This window comes from Oratosquilla oratoria, chromosome 25 (genome assembly GCF_046742065.1).
Source record: "Oratosquilla oratoria isolate Oo_2021 chromosome 25, ASM4674206v1, whole genome shotgun sequence".
Lineage (NCBI taxonomy): Eukaryota > Metazoa > Arthropoda > Malacostraca > Stomatopoda > Squillidae > Oratosquilla > Oratosquilla oratoria.
In genome coordinates, this window is record NC_134801.1 from 12,849,682 (window position 1) to 12,872,901 (window position 23,220).

Here is a 23,220-nt window from a genome sequence, read left to right on the forward strand (position 1 = left end):
ATATATAGGTACTATATTTGCTTTTTTCCAATCTTCCGGAACTTTTCCTTCTTTTAAGGAACTGCTTATTATGCTATGTATTTTGTCTGCCAGTTCATTCCTGCATTCTTTCAGAATCCAGTTTGCTATTTCATCTGGCACATGCGATTTTCTGACATCAAAATTACCCAAGTGTGTCAATATTTCATTCTTTGTTACTTCTATTTCTTCCATAGGGGGGACTTTTTCTTTCCACTCAATCTCTTCAGGTTGTATATTTTCCCTTGTAAACACTGTTTTAAAATGTTTGTTCATAATTTCTGCCATTTCCATTTCCTCAGTGTATTCAACTCCTCCTTGTCTTAATTTCTCCAAGTCTTGTTTGTTTTTCAGTTTATTGTTTACAAATCTGTAGAATAGTTTTGGTTGATCTTTACACTTTTCTATAACATCTTTTTCATATTTTCTTTTTTCCTCTCTGCACTTTTGTACATATTCATTTCTATAACCAGTATATATTTTCCATTTTTCAGGTCTTCTGTCTTTTTTCCATCTGGTCCAGGTTTTGTCTCTTTTGTCTTTTAACTCCCTACAACTTTTGTTGTACCAGCATTTTACATATTCTTTTTCTTGTTTTTGTCTTGGGACATACTTTTCCACTCCTTTTTTGTAAATTTTTGTCAAAATATTCCATTTCTCTTCCACTGATGTTTCTTCTTTGTATATTTCTTCCCAGTTTTCTTGTTGAAAGAATTCTCTTATTTTATCAAAGTTTGTTTTTTCATACATCATTCTTCCTTTTCTATATTGTTCATTTCTTTTCATATATTTTTCTTCATTAAGTTCCAGTTCAATCAATATGTGGTCACTTTTACCTATTGGTGTTTTATATTCAATCTTGTCCACTATTCTAGGTTCAGATGTAATTATTAAGTCTAGCCTCGATGGTTCTTCTTCATTTCTATACCTAGTGTTCTCCTGTATCCATTGTGTCATTGAATGGTCAGTAATCATCTCAAGTAGAGCATTTCCCCATGAGTCATCACCACTCTTTACTGTCATTTCTTCCCAGCAGATTTCTTTGCAATTAAAGTCGCCCATCATAACTATTCTTCCTCCGTCTTCCATTATTTTAGTTAATGCTTTCTTTGTGTCCTCTAACATACTTTTATGTTCACTCTCCTCCCATGAGGCTGTTTTCGGAGGCACATAATTGATCACAAATTTTCTGCTCTTCTTATCTCGAACTTCCACTTCTATCATAATCATCTCTACTGTATTCTTTCCATATATGACACCTTTCACGTTTATATCCTTCTTAGTCAGGAACATAACTCCACCCCCTTGTTTTTTCTCTCTGTTTCTAATCCAATAGTTGTATGTATCATGTCCTACACTGTTGGGTGGTGGTGGGCCTTTTAATTTTGTTTCTACAATTCCCATTATGTCCGGTTCTTTTTCTTTCAAATAATCATTCAGTTCATTCAATCCTGTTATCAATCCATCTATATTTGTGTAAGACACTCTTAGTTTTCTGCCACTTCCATTGTGTTCTCTGTTTCCCTTATGTTTTTCTTTAGTATGTCGAACTGCTTTATTTTCATGTTCACTACTCTCCAATAGAATCTCTCTTTCTCTGACTCCGTTCTTTCCTCGTTTTTTGCCTTAGCTTCAATTCTTTTCTGCTTTTCTGCCTCTCTTTCCTCCTTATTCATTTCTCTTTTTATCCATACCTTTTTATATTGATCATTTGTTGCTAGTTTCCCTGTCTTGGATAGAATTTTCTCTGCCGTTGTTTGTGACCTGAATTTAATCTTAATTGGTCTGGTCTTATCTGTACTATATTTTCCAAGTCTGAATTTTTCCTCAATTTCCTTTATAATTTCTGGTTCATCTTCCTGGACTAATTTTAATAAACTGCTTACTCTTTCATTTTCCTCCTTGATTCTTGCGGTTCTATCTGGGTTATGTTTCTCTTCCATTCCTAATATAATTATACATTTCTTTTTGTCAGCTAATTCTCTTACTATATTCTCCTTCTGTCTCATCACTTTAATAACTGAGTCTTCATTATGTTCTTTCAATTGCTGTTTGACTATGTCAGTGAATGAAACCTTATTCCCTTCTTGAGTTATTCTCCAATTTTTAGCTTCTGTAGCTATTTTCTCTCTGTTTTCATTACTATTCTTCTTCAATTTCTCATTCTCCTCCTTTACATTTCCTAACTGTCTTTTTAGGTCCTCTATTTCTTCAGTTAAGTTTCTGTTAGCCTTCTCTAGTTGTTCCAACCTTTCAATTCTCTGGAAAATGGAGTCTACATTACCTAACCTACGTTCCAAGTCCTCGATCACCTTATCAACTCTCTCCTCTAGTCTTATCAGGCGGGGGGGGGGGTTGTGTCCCCCCCACCCTCTTTAAATCCCTGGAACATATTCTCGTCACTTTCTTCTGTATTGCTCCTCTCTATACTTCTAATCTTTACATTTTTATTAGACATGTCATCCTCACTCAGTCTTTTGTTTACCTTTCGCTTGTCTGGCTGGGCAAAGTCTACTCCCTCCTCATTTCCTTCCATTTCCCTCAGTAATCCCTCCCCTTTTCCTCTTTCCCTACGTTCCCACTACTCCACGAGCAATTTCCCCCCCACCCTGCAAAAACACTAGGCACTTCTCTTTGCGTTGGGATCCACAGACTTCAGTTTTCTTCAGAACGTCATCCAAGCCGTCCATTCGCTGAAGTGTGTGTGTGTGTGTGTGTGTGTGTGTGTGTGTGTGTGTGTGTGTGTGTGTGTGTGTGTGTGTGTGTGTGTGTGTGTGTGTGTGTGTGTGTGTGTGTGTGTGTGTGTGTGTGTGTGTGTGTGTGTTTACCTAGTATTTTGCGGGAAGGGGAGCTATGCTCGTGATATCCCGCCTTTGTATCTCGCAGTGTCTAGTTTGCTTTTAAACTCATGAATAGTTTTTGCGCATAGTATTTCATTATCCAGTTTGTTCTAAGTGTCCACTACTCTATGTGGAAAACTGTTTTTCTTCGGTTCTCTTCTGTAGCTATTTTTTTTCTTTCCATGTCCTCTTGTGTTTCTCTTGTCCCAGTTTAGTAAGTCTTCTCTATCGAGTATCTCTGTGCCTTTCATGATCCTGAAGATGGTCAGTAGGTCACCTCTCTCTCTTCTTTGCTCCAGCGTCGGTAACTCCTGTTTAGCTAATCTCTCCTCATATGATAGGTTTGCAAGTGCAGGTTCCATTTTTGTTGCTGCTCTCTGGATTCTTTCTATTTTCTTTATATTCTTTTTGGTACTGGGTGACCACAATGTCGCCGCATACTCTGGTCTAGGCCTTATCAATGTAACCAATATTTTTTTTATCATGTCTTCATCCAAGTATGCAAATGCCACTTCTATTTATCTTAGCAAGTTGTAAGCCTCCCCGACAATTTTATTAATCTGTTTACCATAGGACAAGTCGTTTGTGATAATTACCCCCAAATCTTTTTCGGATCCTGCCTTCTTTACCTCCTTGGTTCCAATTGTATATTTTCCTGATATTCTGTTTTTGCTTTTTCCAAACTCCATTATGCTACACTTCTTAGTATTAAAGTCCATTTCCCATTTCTGACTCCATTTCCATACCTTATTCAGGTCTTCCTGCAGTGCTTGACAGTCCTTATCAGTTTCTACTTTCCTAAACAGTCTGGCGTCGTCTGCAAAGACGCTCATGTATCATTTCACATCCTCGTCCATGTCATTCACATAAATAGCAAACATTATTGGTGCCAATACAGATCCTTGCGGTACTCCACTGATCACCTCTTTCCAATCTGAATATTTTTCTCTGAGCACTACTCTCATCTTTTTACCAGTCAGGAAGTCCCCCATCCATTTTAGCAGGTTCCCTTGTATTCCTCTTATGTGTTCCAGTTTTTTTTTTTTTTTTGTAATTTTCTGTGTGGTACTTTATCAAAAGGTTTTTGCAAGTCTAGGAAGGCACAGTCAGGGACTGATTGCAAAGTATGATGAGAAAAAAATGTGACAGGTACAAAGAAAAAGAAAAGAGTCAAATCAAGATATAAAGGAGGCAAAAAGAAGAGCAGATGTAAAATGGGGAGAAGTATGACGGAGTTTTTTGAAAGCAATAAAATATGTTTAAAAGAATCTAGAGGAGAAAGGGGAGGTAAGTCAAGTAGAGAATAAAAGTAAAATGTGCAGATGGATAGATCTTAGTAGAATAGGATGCAGTAAGGGGAAGAAGGAGTATTTTAGAGAATGATGAATGTGGGGGAGGATAGGGAGGGATTGGTGGTAGCATTGGGAAGCACTAAGAAAAGGACGGTGATGGGAGAGGAAAATGGAGAACCAAGAAAAGATGAGGTACTCTAAAATATGAGAACAGGTATGGCAACAGGGTTAGATGGGTTTCAAGTGGAGTGTCTGAAGAAGGGAGGTACAGTAATAGTGGAGTGGTTAGTGAGATTGCTTAATGATGTGTGTCTAAGGGAGGATAGAGTGCCGGGGGACTGGAGGAGTGCCTGTATAATTTTGCTTTACAAGAGAGAAGGAGACAAATGTGAGTGTAGTGGTTTCAGAGGGATCAGTTTGTTGAGTGCAGTTGAGAAGGCTTATGGGAGGGTTTTAATTGAGAGGATAAGGAGAGGAACAGAGGGAGTAATTGGTGAGGAACAGTGTGAGTTTAGTAAAGGTAGGGGTTCCATGGATCAGATTTTTGTGGTAAGGCAAATATGTGAGAAAGGTTTAGGATTTTTTTTTTTGGGGGGAGGGCTTTATAGATTTGGAAAAGGCTTATGACAGGGTAGATAGGAAGGCACTGTGGGGTGTTTTACAGATATATGTGGTTAAGGGAAAACTGTAGGGCAATCAAGAGTTTTTACGAGAGTAGTAGAGCCTGTGTTAGGGTTAGAAATGGAGAGAGTGAGTGGTTTGAGGTAAAGGTGGGTCTGCATCAGAGATGTGTCATGTCGCTATGGCTGTTCAATGTGCACATGGATAGGGTGATGCAGGGGGTAAATGCTAGGGTAATGAGCAGGAGACTGGAGATAGTTAAATAAAATGAAGAAAAGTGGGAGGTGAGCCATTTGTTATTGCTGACGACACTGTGACTGTGGTAGGGTCAGAGGGGGATTAAGGAAGTTAGTGACGGAGTCTGGGAAGGTATGCTATAGGAGAAAGTTGAAGATGAATGTGGGTAAAAGCAAGGTGATGATATGTACAGGGGGAGAGGATGGTAGTGAGTTGGAAGTAAGTCTAAAAGGAGAAAGACTGGAGGAAGTGGATGGCTATTGGTATTTGGGGTCGCATGTGGCAGGAAGGGGAGGAGTGGAGGTTGAGGAAAATTGTAGATTGAGAGAAGCAAGTAAATACCTTGGGGGATTAAAAAGTGTTATGAGAAATAGGCATCTGGGAATGGATGCAAAGAGGAGATTGTATGAAAGGGTGATTGTGCCGACGACATTGTATGGAGCAGAGACCTAGAATTTAAAATGAAATGTTTGAGAAGTATGGTAGGGGTTACTAGGTTGGATAGAGTGAGAAACGAGGAGGTGAGGAGGAGAGCGGGAGTGGAAAAGGCAGTGGCAGATAGGGCTGATGAAAGAGTGTTGGAATGTTTTGGACACATGGAAAGAATGAGTGATGAAAGATTAGTAAAAGAGGTATGGAAGGCAGAGGTGGAGGTAGTGAACAAGAGGAGGCGACCGAGGATGAAATGGATGGATGGAGTGAAGGGGGCGTTGAGCAAGAGGGGAATCTGCGCAAGGAAAGGGGAAAGCAGATGATAGGAATGAGTGGAGAGTGTTGTGGTGTACGTGCGTGTTAAGGGCATTGTACAATTGCCATGCATTGTAGTTGTGAGTACATTGGAAAATACATGCTTTTCCCCTTTTGTGTATCAATACCATGGCATTTATTTATATTCAATTATTAAAATCATTGTATTAATTGCACTTCCATGTGGTCGTTTATGTTTTTCCCGCCAATCCAAAGTGAAGTCAGGTTATATTACGCCTTCAAAGTGTACGCACGTTTTTGTTGCAGTGCTTTACATAATAAAATTAATACACTATTTTACCTTGTAATATACTTTTATTAGCCACCCTCGTACATATGATGGCATCGGGTTAAACAATACTGTGAACATTTAATTTTTTACATTCTTATTTCGGAACGCCACTTTAGACTTTGAACACTTGAGATCTCTGGCTAGCCAATTCGTGGCATCGTGTATTCGTTTTCTCTTCCCCCCCCCCCCCCCTTTTTTTTTTTTTTTTTTTTTTTTTTTTTTTTGCAGCCAGGTGATTTTATTCAGTGCCATTGGAACCTTTAATACCAGTGACTTGAAACAAAAATTTGCTTACTTAAGCGCTGGAACAGTTTTCTTTGGACACGCCAAGTGATATATTTGGTAGTCCCACGTGGTTTTCACTTTAGCATTTGCATCGGCTGTATGAACTCTTCTACCATAGTCATCACGTTTGTCACTGGATCGCCTCTTCTTCCTGAGTGTGTCGACTGTAAATCTGGAGCCCGGATGGAGTAGGGTTTCTGAACAATATTGTGAACGTAATTACGTATATCTACGTAATCCTGTCGGACAATGAATTGCGTTCGCTGCCTTCTCCAGTGACTGTCTCTTTTTAGAGCTTTTCATTGTATTCAGGCTTGTACTGTTTTTCGTTGTTGTTGTTGTTGTTGTTGTTTTTCATGCAATGTCATATTGTTTTTCTGGTTATAGTGAATTAATTAATATATAATTACTTTTCTGGCTAGGCGTATTGCCTTGGCGGCCATGTTTGTTTCCGTCGTGACGTCATTTCATGACGGTCACGTTTCCTTTTTTGTTTATTAGAGATATGATTTTCTGTAATTCTTTCATTGTAATTCATAGAGAAATGTATTTGCGTGCCTTAATTGTGAATAGTTTGTATCAATAAAGTTCTTGCTTTGTGCATCAGAGCGAATATTATTGTTTACGTTCTTTCAGACCATTCTTCTGATTCAAGGAATGTATCCATTGCGTTCGTTATTATTAACTGTATGTATTTTCTTTGTTTTGACTTTGATATTACTACGAAGTGGGTTGTTATCTTATCCCTCTTTTAATATGTCTAAACAGAAGGTACCGTCCTTTCTTCATTCCCCAAATCCATCTGACACAATGGCTCATACTTTCACATTATTACATCAGGATCCTTCTGTTCTTAAATTTTCTGGTGATGATCCCCAATATAAAGCTAGTGATTTTATTCGCCAGTGCGAAGATTGTATTGTAAATACTAATGTTTCAACGGGGTCTGAGAAAATTTCTTTCGTGAGGTCACAGCTTGTGCCTAATTCATTGGCTTCTGAGATGTTATCTGCTTCGTGTCTCGACCCCAAGTCTTTGGATTACAATTATGATCTATTTCGGTCTAATTTCCTTTTTTTTTCTGATACCCCTGTAGGCAATTCATTTCAGTGGTGTTTTAAGCTGGCTGATGTTCTTACATCCAGATTGGGCACTCTTGACTATAGGGGTGCTTAGGCCCAGGCCAGCAAAATTGTAGTTGAAGCCTTAGATTCTCTCTCCCCTTCAGAGTGGGTAGATAAGGGTACTATCACTTTAGATAGGTTCAACCTTGTTTTTGAGTTTCTTTTATATATACTTTTCTTAACGCCTTTTGAGAGGAGAGCTGCTTCTTCTCTCAGCTATAAGACAGAGGGGACCCTCCTATCTTTCGCAACAAGGCTTTCATGTAAACTTAGGAAAGTGCCTTCTGGTTCTTTGTGTATTAGCAATGCTCAGCAACATGCCAATGTTTCTAGTTCTCCTCCTTCATCCCCTCAGTCTTCGGTCACTACTCACAACTCCCCTTCCTCTACATTTACCCCTCCTGTACTCACATGTACCTATTATAACAAGTCAGGTCACTCGAGTGCTTTTTGTTTTCGCCGTAAGAGTCATGTACACAAGTTAAGGCAGTTCCCTGTCCGTAGGAAATTATCGGATGTTTCTTCTAATGTGACGCATGACTTCTTTAGAGTAGATCTGCAGGATAAGCTTAGCTACTGCCATATCCATGGTCATTGTAAACACTCAACTGATCAGTGTTTCAAGGTTTTAAAACTTAGAGCTGAGACTTCTCATCAGCCTAGACAATCTCCGTTCCATTTTCACCAGCGCCCGTTTCACAACCCAAAGGTTTGACCGTAATGTTCGGTCCCAGACCATCCCCTTGGTGGCTGCTGAGTCTTCTTAGTTACTTACCATCCAGTTTCTTATAGAAAATACACCTATATCAGTCACTGTAGATACTGGTGCAGAATATAGTTTCACAAGTAGAAAAGCTTATTATGCTCTCCGGGATTTGTACAATCTCCCTTTATCTCCCTTTTGTAATAGTTTGCATTCTGTACAAGGTTCTCCACTGCCTATTCTTGGGTCTGTTCGCGTTCTCTTAAGATTTTCCTTACATGCTACAGTTTTCCATGTCACTTTTGTTGTTGTATTTGGTATTGGACTTATGTGTGATCGCCTCTTGGGCATCGATGCTCTTACAGCGCATGGCATTGATATACCTCGTATACCTCGTAGTCACCGTGTAGTGACTTTCTGTAATTTTGTTATTCCTGCAATAGATAGGCCAGTTTCCATTTGTGACTCCCCTCCTGTGCATGATCAAGTCGTATAGTTGCCTTCAAAAGGACCTCCTCACTTTATCTCTTCTATTCTTTGTTGTGCTGCTGCTGTTGTAGGAGAGCATCATATTAGACCTTCAAGTACAGTTTGAGTTCCGGTGCGCACTTTAGGTGCTTCATTTGGGTCTGACGTTTTATCTCAGCCTGGCTCTGTTCGTGTTCGTCGCTTTGCTTTGGAAGGGACTTTCTCCACTATTCGTGTGGATCATGTTACCACAGCTATGGTAGCCAACGTCACGGGTGTTCCTATCACTCTCTCCTGGCAGTCACTTAGGCTCCTTTGAAATAGTTGACGTTTATGTTTATGCTTTCCAGGATTCGCCTCCTATCATTGCAGCTTCTGTGCTACAGTCTTCACAAGCAAGTGACGCAGCTCACTTGGCCCCCAAATTTGCAACGTTTGTATGTGAGATTGATTTTTCTGATGAGACGCCTCATCTCATTGAACTGTTAGTGACCCATCGTCAGGCTTTAGCTTTGCCTGGTGATCCTTTAGGAGTTACAGATCATGTGATTCATAGAATTGATCTTCAGCCAGGTGCTCGTTCTGTTTACGTTCCCTCTAGCAGGTTGCCTCATTCTCGTCGGCTTATAGCACAGTCCTTGGTTGACATGTTAAGTGAAGGCGTTGTACAAGAGTCTCATTAGGAGTGGAACTCGCCACACCTCCTGGTGCCTAAGAAGGATGGATATTTTCGTCCTGTTATTAATTATAGGTGAGTTAACGAGCTCATTATTCCAGACCATTACCCTTTGCCTGTATTAAGTGACCCTCTCCAGTCCATTGGCATTGGTAATACGGTGTTCACTACCTTAGACTTAAAAGCGGGTTTTTGGCAGATACCCATGGAAGAGAAGTCTCGTAAGGTCACGGCCTTCTCAACTCCCAATGAACACTATGAATGGCTTCGTTGCTCCATGGGATTGCACAATGCTACCTTGACTTGTCAGAGCTTGATTAACTCCATTTTTCATGGCCTGGTAGGCAACAGACTTTTTGTTTACTTGGATGATTTAATATTAGTTTCCAAGATGTGGAGAGCCACTTCACTAAGTTGTCCATGGACTTACAACGGTTTGCTGAATCTGGATTGAAACTCAGTTTGCCCAAGTGTTCTTTTCTTAAGTCTAGCATCCAATTCCTAGGTCATGATGTAGACAAACTTGGTATTCACACTACTATCGATAATGTCAAGGCGGTTAGGGATTTCCCTACACCTAAGTCAGTTGAACATGTATGTTTCTTCCTTGGGTTGGCAGGGTACTATCGTGCATTTATTAGGAATTTTGCTTCAATTGCTTCCCCTCTAGCACGTCTCCTCAAGAAGGACACTTCCTTCCAGTGGCGTGATGTTCATCAGGAAATTTTTGATTTCTTGAAGCTTGCACTTACTGAAGCGCCTGTGTTGGCATTCCCAGACTATTGCCTTCCCTCTACTATTTTTACATATGCTTCTGGTACAAGTATTGGAGCTGTACTTATGCAGCAAGTTGACGGATGTAGACCCCATGTTCTTGCATATGCTATTCTCATTCTTAACAAACCTGAGTCTCGTTACTCTGTTACTCATTTGGAGGCCCTGACAATAGTGTAGGCTTTAAAGCACTTTCGTGATATAATTTTTGAATATCTTGTTACAGTCTACACGGACCACACTGTTGTCACCCAGCTTTTCAATGTAAAAAATATTTCAAGCCGCCTAGCCAGATGGTTTCTCACGACTGAGGAATTTAACCCAATCCTTAAGCATATTCCAGGGCGTGCAAACAATGTTGCTGATGCACTTTCACACAATATCCCTATTGCTGTTGTTACGGTAAATGACAACTTCTCTCTGAAGGATCTGGCCAAAGCTTAGCGTGAGGATCCTGTTTGGTCTGCCGTTATTTATGCTTTAGAGTCTGGTGATGATACAACCCTACCAGATTTACCTGTTCCCCTGTCCCAATTTTCCCTGCAGAACAAGGTTCTCATTCGTAATGTTGAAGAGTTTGAGCAGGATGTGGCACAACTAGTGATCCCTGAGTCCCTAGTTCCTGTTTTTCTGTCCCTTGCTCATGATGCCCCTCAGGCTGGTCACCCAGGTTGTGACAAAAAATCTGACTATGGCACGTAAGAAGTATTATTGGCCAAAAATGTGACTGGACATTACCTCCCATGTAGCGCAGTGTAGCTCTTGTGCTCGAACAAAGGTTCTAAGCACACTGCTCTCATCTTAGAGTATCCTACAGTACTCCTTCTTGCCCTTTTCAGATTATGGCTATAGTCCTTTTACAACTGCCTCGTAGTACTCAAGGTTCTGTGTATGTCCTTTGGTGTGTGGACCACTTCAGTCGTTTTGTGATACTGGCTCCCTTACATAGCAAGTCTGCTTCAGTTGTAGCCCATGATTTAGTTTCTCATGTTTTTTTCTCCATACAATACTTCGATGCTCCCTAGTGACAATGTGTCGGAATTTAGGAATGAGTTTTTAGCGAGCATTTGTGAACGTTACGGCATCACGCAAACATTCGTGACTGCTTACTACCCTGCGTCCAATGGTATTGTGGAGAGGACGAATAGAAAGATTTTGGATATAATGAGGCACATTGCTAGTAGCCTCCATGAATCTTGGGAGGATTGGCTTCCACATGTCATTGCTTGTATTAAAAGTACCATAGATATCTCTACGGCAAGATGCCTCACTACGTCTTCTATGGAGTGGAGAAACGGCTCCCTCATGATATGTTTGATAGTCCCGGTCGTCCCCTCTACAATATTGAGGACTATAGTCAACTCCAACATCACACATTGCATAATATTTATAGCTCTGTAAGAGATCAACTTGATGTGTCCAAAGCCAAAATCTTGAAACACCAGCATATCCGGGCTAAGCCTGTTAACATCAATATTGGTGATCATGTTTATAAGAGCATGCCCGACCGCCTATCTAACTTAATTGTAAATTTACAGGTCCCCTTTTAGTTACTGAGAAGTTGCATCCAAATGAATTCAGGGTCTTTGATCCTTCCCAGGGACTGAAGGAAGTGGTGCATGTTAATAGACTTAAGTTGACAAGAGTGCCTACCCCTGCATTTATTCAACCTTCACCAAGGCACCCTCTACAAACTATGTCTTCTGTATCTACCCCTAACAATTATAATCTCCGTTCAAGGGGTCCTATGTCTTCATAATTGTATATGTGCATTGCTTATGTTATTATTTATGCTTGTCTTGACCTGTACTTTGTATCTTATTTCTCTATTAAGTGTATTGTTTGTATAATGTGTATATCTTTTTTTATCTACTGAGTGTATTGATTTATATTATGTGGAACTTTGATGTCATGTCCCGGATGTCCGGCAATTGCTGTCATTTTGTCTCATGTTAACTGGCGCCAGTTCTTTTGTGTATTCCTTGTACTTGTATACAGTTCACTCAGGTCAGGTCAACTGGGCAGCTGCTTCAAATGGTGATATGGCGAGTGGTTATGTTAATGTTCAGCGCTGATGAGGTACAATATCTACTTAGTAGAATTGAAGCCTTGGAGGATGCTGTAAAGTGCTTTCAAGAGGAGAATCGAGTTGTTCTCCGCTCGAAGGCCCAAAATACGGAAGACAAACCAAGTTTGGAGCCTGGATGGAAAACGGTGACAAATAAGACGCGGAAAGTTGGGGAAAAGTCCTCACCAGCCCCGCTCGATTGCAATAACTCATTTCAAGCTCTCGGGGGTCTACAGGAAGAAGAAACAAAGGAAATTCAAGAGAAGAGGGGAAGGGCAGACGCTGGATCCCTGCCCACAGGTAAGATTTTGGTTGTAGGAAACAGTCAAGTTAGGTACTTAGACAGGGCTTTCTGTGATAAAGATAGGAAACATAGGACGCAGGTGTGTTTCCCCGGCGCGGGGATAGGTGATGTTAGAGATAGGATTGAAGAGTGTTTCGTTGGGGAAGGTAAGGACCCTGTCGTTTGCTTTAGTGCTGGGGGCAATGATATAGGTAAGTTAGGGAATGAGGAATTGTTTGCACGGTTCCGGGATGCGCTAGACAAGATTAGGAATAAGGGAGGTATTCCTGTTGTATGTGGAATCCTTCTGAGGCGTAGAGTTGGAGGTATGTGGTATTCCAGGACTATTGCAATGAATTGCAGGCTAGCAAAACATTGTAAGGCCAATGGATAGGCATCTGTCGACAACTGGGATAGCTTTTACGATAAAAATCATCTATATACAAGGGACAGGGTGCACTTGTCGCCCAGAGGATTTCAGCTCTTTGCTGAATCCCTTGAGCGAGAAGTAGGTATCCTACAGGGTTTTTTTTTCGGGTAGATTACGTGGGAATAGGGGAGAAGTATCGGAATATAGTTTAGGCAATAAAAACAACTCAGAGAGGGACTGTGAAAAGAATCACCAAAGCAGGTGGAGGGAAGATAAACTTAAAGTTTACTATACAAATAGCAGAAGTGTAATTAACAAAATTGATTTGCTGCGAGGTAAAGCATGCGTGGAGAATTGAATCATTAATCAACATGGTTGATAAACATTTCCTTCCGGAAATCGAAATAGAAGGATATAAGTTTTTTCACAAGGACAGGGTTGGTAGGAGTGGGGGAGGAGTAGCACTTTTCGTTAAAAATACAATAAATTGTATTATCAACAATTCGATTAAGGAAGAGGACAGTACGGAATCTATTTGGGTAGGGATTATAGACAAGAATAAGAAAGTTATTATTGGCGTCCTGTATAGACCTCCTAACCTCAACATTGAGCAGACTGATACCCTGATTCATGAAATTCGCAGAGCTTCCCAGTACAAAAACGTTGTGATCATGGGAGATTTTAATTATAGAAACATTGACTGGGAAACTTTAATAGATCAGGAAACAAAGAAATTCCTAGATGTGGTGCAGGATAATTTCCTGAAACAAATGATTACCGATCCCACGAGGGGAGAAAATACTCTGGACTCACTCTTAACTAATAATGAACACCCAATGAGTAACGTAAAAGTGGGAGATAGTCTAGGCTCTAGCGATTATCAAGAAATAAAATTTAATATTATTTAGGAAGAATGAAAAAGTACGAATAACGTTCAGGTACCAAACTTCAGGAGAGCAAACTTTGACAATATAAAAACCTATTTGAAATTGAATATGAAATGTCATACGGACGTTTCGGACATTATGAGGGGTCAGGTCATGACCAGGGGTCGGGTCACGGAGGGTAATATGCATATCTTGGGACAGGTTACTTGGGGGCGGGGGCTGAACAACCAGATCAGCGATTTGAATGAAACGTATTAATGCACAAAATATATTTATCCCCCTGAAGTCAATACGGAAGAATAGTAATACTCCCAAATGGAGGAAGGACAGATTGAGACATGAGATCGGAATGAAAAGAGGACTTTACGTAAAAAAAAAAAAAAAAAAAAAAAAAAACGGGGAAACACACCCTAGATCAAGATATAACGAAATGGCAAAGCTGGTTAAAAAGAATACATGTACAGCGAAACATAATTGTGAAATTAAGGTTGCCAGTCAAGCAAGATCCAACCCTAAGGGTTTCTTTTATCTCTATAGAACAAAAAATAAAGAAAGAATAAGCCCAATTAAAAACGATGAAAATGTCATGATAGAATCGGAGGAAAATGAGTGAGGAGTTTAACAAATATTTTCTCTCGGTGTTTACTAATGAGAGGTTAGATAAGGTACCTGACTGCGATCCGATTTTCAGTGGGGATGAAGAAAGTAGTCTATCTAATATCAGCATTAGTAAAGTAGAAGTAGTCAAGCAGATTGAAAGACTTAAAGCTACAAAATCCCCGGGTCCAGACGAAATTTTTCCGAGAATGCTTAAGGAGTGTAAATTTGAAATCTGCGACCAGTTAACTGAAATATTTAATAAATCGGTAGACACTGGTTTTGTGCCTACTGCTTGGAGGCAGGCAAACGTTGTTCCTGTTTTTAAGAAGGGAGATAAATCGTCTATATGCAACTACAGGCCAATCAGTTTGACATCGGTTATAGGTAAAATGCTTGAATCAATAATAGTAAATAGACTCAGAGAACACATCGAAAGACATAATTTAATTCGTGACACACAGCATGGTTTCTCCAAGGGTAAGTCATGTGTGACTAATCTTCTATCCTTTTACACTAAAGTATATAAGGCGTCAGATAACAATGATAATTACGATATTATTTACCTTGACTTTAGCAAAGCGTTCGACAAGGTGCCACACCAGAGACTACTAAATAAAATCAAAGCCCATGGCATAGGAGGAAAAGTGTTAGAATGGATTAGAGCTTGGATTAGTAACAGAAAACAGCGGGTCACCATAAATGGAGTAAAATCTAGGTGGGGCAATGTTACTAGTGGGGTTCCCCCAGGGCTTGTTTTGGGTCCCTTGTTGTTCATTATGCAGATAAACGACTTAGACGATGGGATAAATAGTGATGTTAGTAAATTTGCGGACGCCACTAATATAGGACGCCTAATTAGGTCAGGGAACGACGCAGATATTCTGCAGGATGAGCTTAACAAATTGTTCACATGGTCGGTGAAATGGCAAATAAACTTCCATATCTCTAAATGTAGCGTGTTAAACGTAGGGCTACACAACCCCGAAAATAGATACAGCTTAGATATCACGCTTTTAGAGAAAACTGAGTGCGAGAGAGACTTGGGAGTTCTAGTGAGTCCGGAACTTAAAACCAGGAAACAGTGCATTAGCAACAGGAATAAAGCTAGCAGAGCATAAGGTTTCATTGCTAGGACAGTTACGAATAGAAGTGCAGAAATAATTACCAAACTCTATCTAGCGATAGTTAGATCCATCCTTGACTATGCGGTACAATTTTGGTCTCCGTCCTACAAAATGGACATCTATTCACTAGATTGAATCAGTACAGAGAAGAATGATCAAAATGATACATGGACTCAGAAAATTACCTTACGAAGAGAAGCTTAGGCACCTTAACCTACAATCTCTGGAAAGACGCAGAGTACGGGGTGATCTAATAGAGGTGTTCAAGTGGATCAAAGGCTTTAACAAGGGTGATGCAAACAAGGTCATCATAATAAAACAACAGGCCAGGACTCGCAGTAATGGGTTTAAATTGGACAAATTTAGATTTAAGAATGAAATAGGTAAGAATTGGTTTACTAATAGGGTGGTCAAAGAATGGAATAGACTTAGTAACCATGTAGTGAGCGCTGAAACTATCAGTTGCTTTAAGAAACGATTAGACAACTTTATGGATGGGGATGACAGGTGGTGATGGATACGGAGCTGCCTAATGTAGGCCTCATAGTCTCTTGCAGTCTCCTTCATTCTTATGTTCTTATGTTTATATATATATATATATATATATATATATATATATATATATATATATATATATATATATATATATATGTATATATATATATAAATATGTATATACATATATATATATATATATATATATTATTGTTGTTTTGTGTATGTATTCCTATGTATTGTCCTTATGTCATATAATTATGTATGTTATGTTTATGTATCTGGATGTCAATATAATCATTTTCCACACTTTTGTAATTATCCTGTAATGTGTATGGACTGTGTTATATATAGTTTGCTTTTGACTTGCCTGGTCATTTCTTCTTTTCGTTTACTCAATGGGGTCACCGAGTGGCGGTGGCCGAGCAATGTTGTGATGTACGTGCGTGTTAAGGGCATTGTATGATTGTCATACATTGTACTCATGAGTAGACTGGAAAATACATGTTTTTCCCCTTTTGTATATAAATGTGGCAGGAAAAGGTGGAGTGAAGGTGGAGGTAGAATGTAGATTGAGAGAAGCGAGTAAATGCCTTGGTGGATTAAAGAGTGTAATGAGGAATAGACTTTTGGGAATGGATGCTAAGAGGAGACTGTATGAAGGAGTGATTGTGCCAACAGCACTGTATGGGGCAGAAACATGGAACATAAGAGAAGAAGAGAGAAGGAGTTTCAATGTGTTTGAGATGAGGTGTCTGAGAAGTATGATGGGGGTTACTAGGCTAGATAGAGTGAGAAATGAGGAGGTGAGGAGGAGAACAGGGGTGGAAGAGGAGCTGGGAGATAGGGTTGATGAAAGAATATTAGGATGGTTTGGACACATGGAAAGAATGAGTGAAGAAAGACTAGTAAAAGAGGTATGGAAGGCAGATGTGGTGGGAGTGAATATGAAGGGACGTCCTAGGATGAGGTGGATGAATGGGGTGAAGGGGGCTTTGGGGAAGAGGGGAATGTCTGTTGAGGAAGGACGGGAGAGGACAGAAGACAGGGGTGAATGGAGAATGGTTGTATATGGATGATGTTGTGATTGCATGAGGTGGAATGGGCGGGGGATGGGGGGTGAGGTAGTATGTGTGAGCAAAATTTGACGCAGCCCGAAGGGATTTCTCTCCGTCCTCTCCTTTTATGCAATGGGGGGACGGAGAGGGGGGTCGCCGATTTAAAGAAGCGGCCTTGCTGTGGATGTGCTGTCTTGCGACACTGCTTCTGACCCAGGGCAGTGGACAAGGTGCAGGGATGACCCGTCATCCAGGAGGTGCTCAGATGAGAGGGAGGGTGGAGGGGTGTGGAGTGTATTCAGGGATGGAATGGGTGGAAATGATTTTATGCCTTTCCCTTTTTGGCTACCTCCCTTGTAAGGGGAAAAAAGCCTTGGTATATGTATGTATGTATGTATATAAATACTATGAAATTTATTTATATTAATTTATTAAACTTATTGTATTAATTGCACTTTCATGTGGTCGTGTATGTTTTTTCCCGCCAACCCAAAGTGAATGCACGTTTTCGTTGTAATGTTTTACATTATAAAATCAATACACTATTTTCCCTTGAAATATACTTTTATTAGACACCCTCTTACAAGAGTGACTGTGGATAGATGATGCTGTTCTGGAAAAAAGGGGCGGGGGATGAAGGGATATGGGGTGCTTATGTGTGAATGATATTTTGACGTAGCCCGAAGGGATTTATCCCCGTTTCCTCTTTTTCTACCCTGGGGTACGGAGGGGGGGGGAGGTCGCCGATTAAGTGAAGCGGCCTTGCAGTGGATGTACTGTATCTTGCCATATTGCTTCTGACCCAGTGCAGTGGACGGGATACAGGGATAACACATCATCCATGAGGAGCTAATATGAGAAAGAGGAAAGGGTGGTGGGTGTGTGGAGCTGGGCAAGTAGTGATATATTAGGCTATATTGGCATACATAGGCACCTGTGCCTGGCACTGGTGTCGTGCGGTCGTGGTATAAGTTAAGATACGTTGGCATTGGGCTCTATCAGACCCCCGCACTCAAACTCTGTTCACACCCAACTTCATTGTAAGTTAAAAATCAAATTGTAAGTTGTGTAAATTAACTTAGTTGCACTCCACCTTTTCTTAACCTCAGTGAGACTAAATAAATTCTATAAAAAGGCAAATAGTTGTACTAGAATCTGGATTGTAGGACCTGTACTGCTCTCAGCTGAGACTTGATGCAACTCAAATACAGAGTCTAGTTCATGACATAAATGGGGCCTTCTGACCGGGATAATTTTTTTCACTGGAGAAAGAAATTGGTGTGTGCAAAATACTCGAGAGGAAATAGGAAAAAGTAGAATCGCCATTTTTTTCGTTGTCTTCAAAGTAAGATTAGCCTTCTTCTAAAGGATGTCTCATTCAAATGCTTCAAGTAGCACTGAAATTAGTCAAGACTTTGAGGGTTTCTCACAAGTAGGAGGGAGATATTGTGATATAAGAGATGATGTGAGAGGAATATTATGATATAAGAGACTATAGAATAGAGAAATTTTATGATAGGAACGATAGATATGATGAAAAAGACAACAGAAATGAGAGATATTATGAGGCAAGAGATGATGGAATGACAGGTACAGTAGAAGCCCGATTTAACGAACTAATTCAGCCAAGGTCCAGTCCGCTAAATTGAAATTTCCGTTAAATTGAGCGAGTGAGCGTTGGTGTAACAGTGTTGCCAGAGCGGATTATAAAAATTATACGTACCTAAAAATTACCTAGTGTACACACACACACACACACACACACACACACACACACACACACACACACACACACACACAGTATATATATTATTGTAAGTGAATTATAGGCAGCACAATCGTGAATTGCAAACGAACAGCAACGTGCAGTAATTTGTTGCAACATGTGTGTGTGTGTGTGTGTGTGTGTGTGTGTGTGTGTGTGTGTGTGTGTGTGTGTGTCGTGTAACAATGATATGAGCTGTCTGTGAATTTCGCGGAATATTAGTCATAGCTTCGTGTTTGGTTCGATGTACATAATTCTAGCGATTAATAGGACTGGGCAGTTGGTTTTTGGATAGTGAGCGTTATTGTTGTGTTGTTGCAGAAAACGTAGTTCGTTGTTATAGAAGTGTTTTTCGTGGTGATTACTCTCGCGTACTGATTTTGAATTTTCCCATCAACTTACTGTTTCATTATTTTGTTTTCCTATTATACCGTCTATTTCTACTTGAATATATTTCTGCTACAATTATACTTTATACATATACTGAATTATATATTATTGTATATATATATATATATATATATATATATATATATATATATATATATATATATATATATATATATATATATATTTATATACCTCCAAAGTACTAAACTATAATTTTTTCCTTGACTCCACCACCACAATCTGGTAACATCTGGTAACATTGGACTCTGAGACACGCATGTGGCCAGTTGACGGAAAATGCTCAACTTAGCTTACCGTTCCCGCTAAATTGAGCTATTTCCGTAGACGCACGTCTGGCCAGCTAGCGGAAAATGGTCAACTTAGCGGACCATTTCCCCTAAGTTGAGCATTTTCGTTATTGCTATTTGCAGTTCGCTAATTTGAGATTCCGCTAAATTGAGATTCGTTAAATCGGGCTTCTACTGTATTATGATGTGAGAAGCATTATCAGTGAGAGCAGAATAGATGATGAAATCAATCGAAGACAAAAAGCAGAATTTCATGGTTTTGAGGAATTCCCACAGGTAAGAAACAGGTACTATGACACGGAGGATAACAGAAGTGAAGTTAGGATAGGTGAGAGATATTATATGGAGAAAAATAATTTTGAACAAGGAATGAGAAACAATGAAATAAACAAAAGACAGGGGTCAGAATTGCACGACTTTGGGGAATTCCCACAAGTAAGGTGCAGACACTATAGTAGGAGGATGACAGGAGAGAAAATAGGATAGATGAAGGATTGCTAAGGATAAGAGAGAGAATTTACATAGAGGAAGTTAGAGTTGAAGATAAAATATTTCCACAGGGAATAGGTAGATATTATGACATAGTAGATGATATGAGTGGAATTAGAATAAGTAGGGAACCTAGAGCTGAATCACACAGTGAGGTTTATCCTAGAGGAGGGACAGAGACTCAAAGGGAAACAAATAGGGTTGGGGCAGGACAGCCTGCGCAACGGTCAATGGGGGTGAGTAGTGAAGGAAGTATAGTGGACAATATCACAAAAGCGAGTCATCTTATCCCCAAATTTACCGAAAGGGATCCAGAATTACTCTATTCTACATTTGAAGGCACAGTGAAACGGGTAGGATGGAAAAAGTGTGTACAGTGTTTGATAGAGATGGCATATATGATTATGATCAAATTAAGAGTGAAATACTAAAGGCATATGAGTTTTCCCCCAGATTATTTCAGAAAGAAATTCAGGGAAGTTAGGAAGGATATTGGTCATGGATATATGGATCTAGCCAGGAATGTGAGGAGTGACCTAGAAAAGTGGATGCGTGCGAAAAATGCGGTAACTACCGAGAAGGTCCTGGCGGTGATAGCAATTGAACTATTTCTTAATTTACTTAGCAATGAGGCTATGCTATATGTAACCACGCTGAAATGTGAGACATTGTTACAAGGAGCAAGTTTTGTGGAAAACTTTGCCCTAAGATTTAGCGAAATTAGGAAAAAGGCATGATACAAACTCAAAAGGGTGAGAACAGAGGCACGTTTGCAATTCCGAGTCGGAGATATATAAGACCACAAATAGGGGGTAGTTGGAGAAAACCAATCAAATGTTTCAGATGTGAGAGATTTGGGCATAGAACCCAGGATTGCTACGCTAGGATAAGTGAACACAGGTACAGGCAGGACATGGGAGGCAAGCAAACTTGGTAGGAGATAATGAATGTGGAAGGAAACGGGAAAGATGTGGATCAGAATAGGAGATGTTATACTTGTGGAGCCTTCGGTCATGGGATGGAAACTTGCCCCTAGGGAAATGGAAACAAAGAGGAATCACAAGACTGGAAACAAGAAAAGGATGACAGCAAGACAAAGGAAAGGGGAGTAGCAGACATGAAGATAGCAATTGTGTAAATAGAGTTAGGTTAGGCGAAGCGGACAAAACAGGAGTCAGCCAAGAGTGGTTACCTTATGTAAAAGATGCCAAGATTGGAATATAGGGGAGTTGAAGGAAGTATGAGGTCAAGGCTCTGCGAGACACAGGGGCATCCTCCACCATTGTGAGGCCTAATGTGATATCAAGATTAGAAAATAGGCACATAAGTCAGTTCATCATGGGATTAGCCGGAGGAGTGACGACATTAACACTCATAGTTATGGTGTTACTTGAGATAGATGGTCAGATAGCAAGTGTTGAAGTAGGAGTAGCGGAACTTCCAGTAAAAGGAATAGATGTCCTCCTCAAAAATTATATATATGAGATAGTCCAAGTTAGACTCAAGATAGTAGCTGACCCCATAACCAGACAGACACACACAGACAAAACTGACATGTCCGACCCTGTGGCCGTTATCACCAGATACCAGGCCAAGAAAGCATGAGAGGAAGATGAATGAGGTGATGACAACCTGGGGCCCCTGTTCCACGTAGATACTGCAGACATGGTCCCAAAGGAGTCACAAAAAGAACTTGGTGAGGAAAGAAAGCGGATAGCAGCAGAAGGTGTAGCAGGAGACCGGGGAGATGAAGGAAAGCAGGTAGCAGCAGAAGATGTAGCAGGAGACCAGGGAGACGACGTTCTAGCAGAGGAGATGATCTGTGAGATGGCCACAGATAGGGAGGAATTCATCTGACTACAGCAGGAGGACCCAGAGCTGGAGAAAGTACGTCAAGTAGTTGAGGAAGAGGAGCAGGAAGAAGGGAAGTACAGCGAGAGCAAGTTCGTCATGGAGGATGGTATACTTTTGAGAAAATGCAAGGCACCAGAACAGGTAGGAGGTGACACTGTCCGGTAAAGTAGTGATTGATTGTGTAGGACCACTTCCAAAGACTAATTCCGGGAAGTTCTTTCTCATTACCATAATTTACAAATCTACACGGTATGCTGAAGTGATATCTCTTCCAAACATAAAGGCCAGAACAATCACAAAAGCCTTAATGTCTTATTTTAGTAAGATGAATATGCCTCGGAAGGTTCAAAGTGCGCTTGGTGACCAGACTTTTTATCCTAGTTACCGGGTTCCACTCAGTTTAAGTGTGTCCATGTCACCTTTTTGTACTTTGTTGTTTGTGCTTGGTGACAGGACTTTTCAATTTAAACTAGGGTTTGCTCCTTTGGTTTAGTTTATTTGCTTTGCGAGTTGGCCTCTCTCTCTGACTCCCGTGCTCGCTCTCTGTTCACATCCAACTTCATCGTAACTTAAAAATAAAATTGTAAGTTATATAAATTAAATTAGTTGCATTCCACCTGTTCTTACCCAAGTGAGACTAAAGTGATCCTATAAAAAGCAAATAGTTGTACACGAATCTGGATTGTAGGACCTGCACTGATCTCGGCTGAGATTTAATAAAACTCAAATACAGAATCTATTTTGTGACATAGGTCAGTTCACCATGGGATCAGCCGGAGGAGTGACGACATTAGCACCCATAGCTAAGGTATTACTTGAAAGGTATTAGGTGGTCAGACAGCGAGCGTTGAAGTAGGAATAGCAGAACTTCCAGTGAAAGGAATAAACGTCCACCTCGGGAATGATGTAGGTGAGATAGGCAGGTTAGACTCAAGACGATAGATGACCCCATGACTAGACAGACAAACGACGAAGCCGACATGTAGTATCCAGTAATGGTTGTCACCAGATCCCAGGCAAGAAAACACAAGAGGATGATGAACAAGGTGATAGCAACCTGAATCCCTTGTTTGAAGCAGATGTTGCAGATGAGGTCCTGAAGGGGTCACAAGATGACTTGCAGAGGAAGGGAAGCAGGTAGCAACAGAAGATGTAGGAGGAGACCAGTGAGGCGACGCCTAAGCAGAAGAAATGATCTTTGAGGATGCCATAGACAGGAAAGAACTCATCTGACTACAACAAGAGGACCTGGAGCTGGAGAAGGTGTGCCAAGCAGCTGAGGAGGAGCAAGAAGAAGAAAAATACAGCGAGACCAAGTTCGTCGTGGAAGTTGGTGTACTTATGAGAAAATATAAGGCACCAGAAAAGGTAGGAGATGATGTTACCTAAATCGTAGTTCCACGGAAGATTAGGGAGAAGATTGTGAGGCTAGCTCATGCGACTATGTGTGCC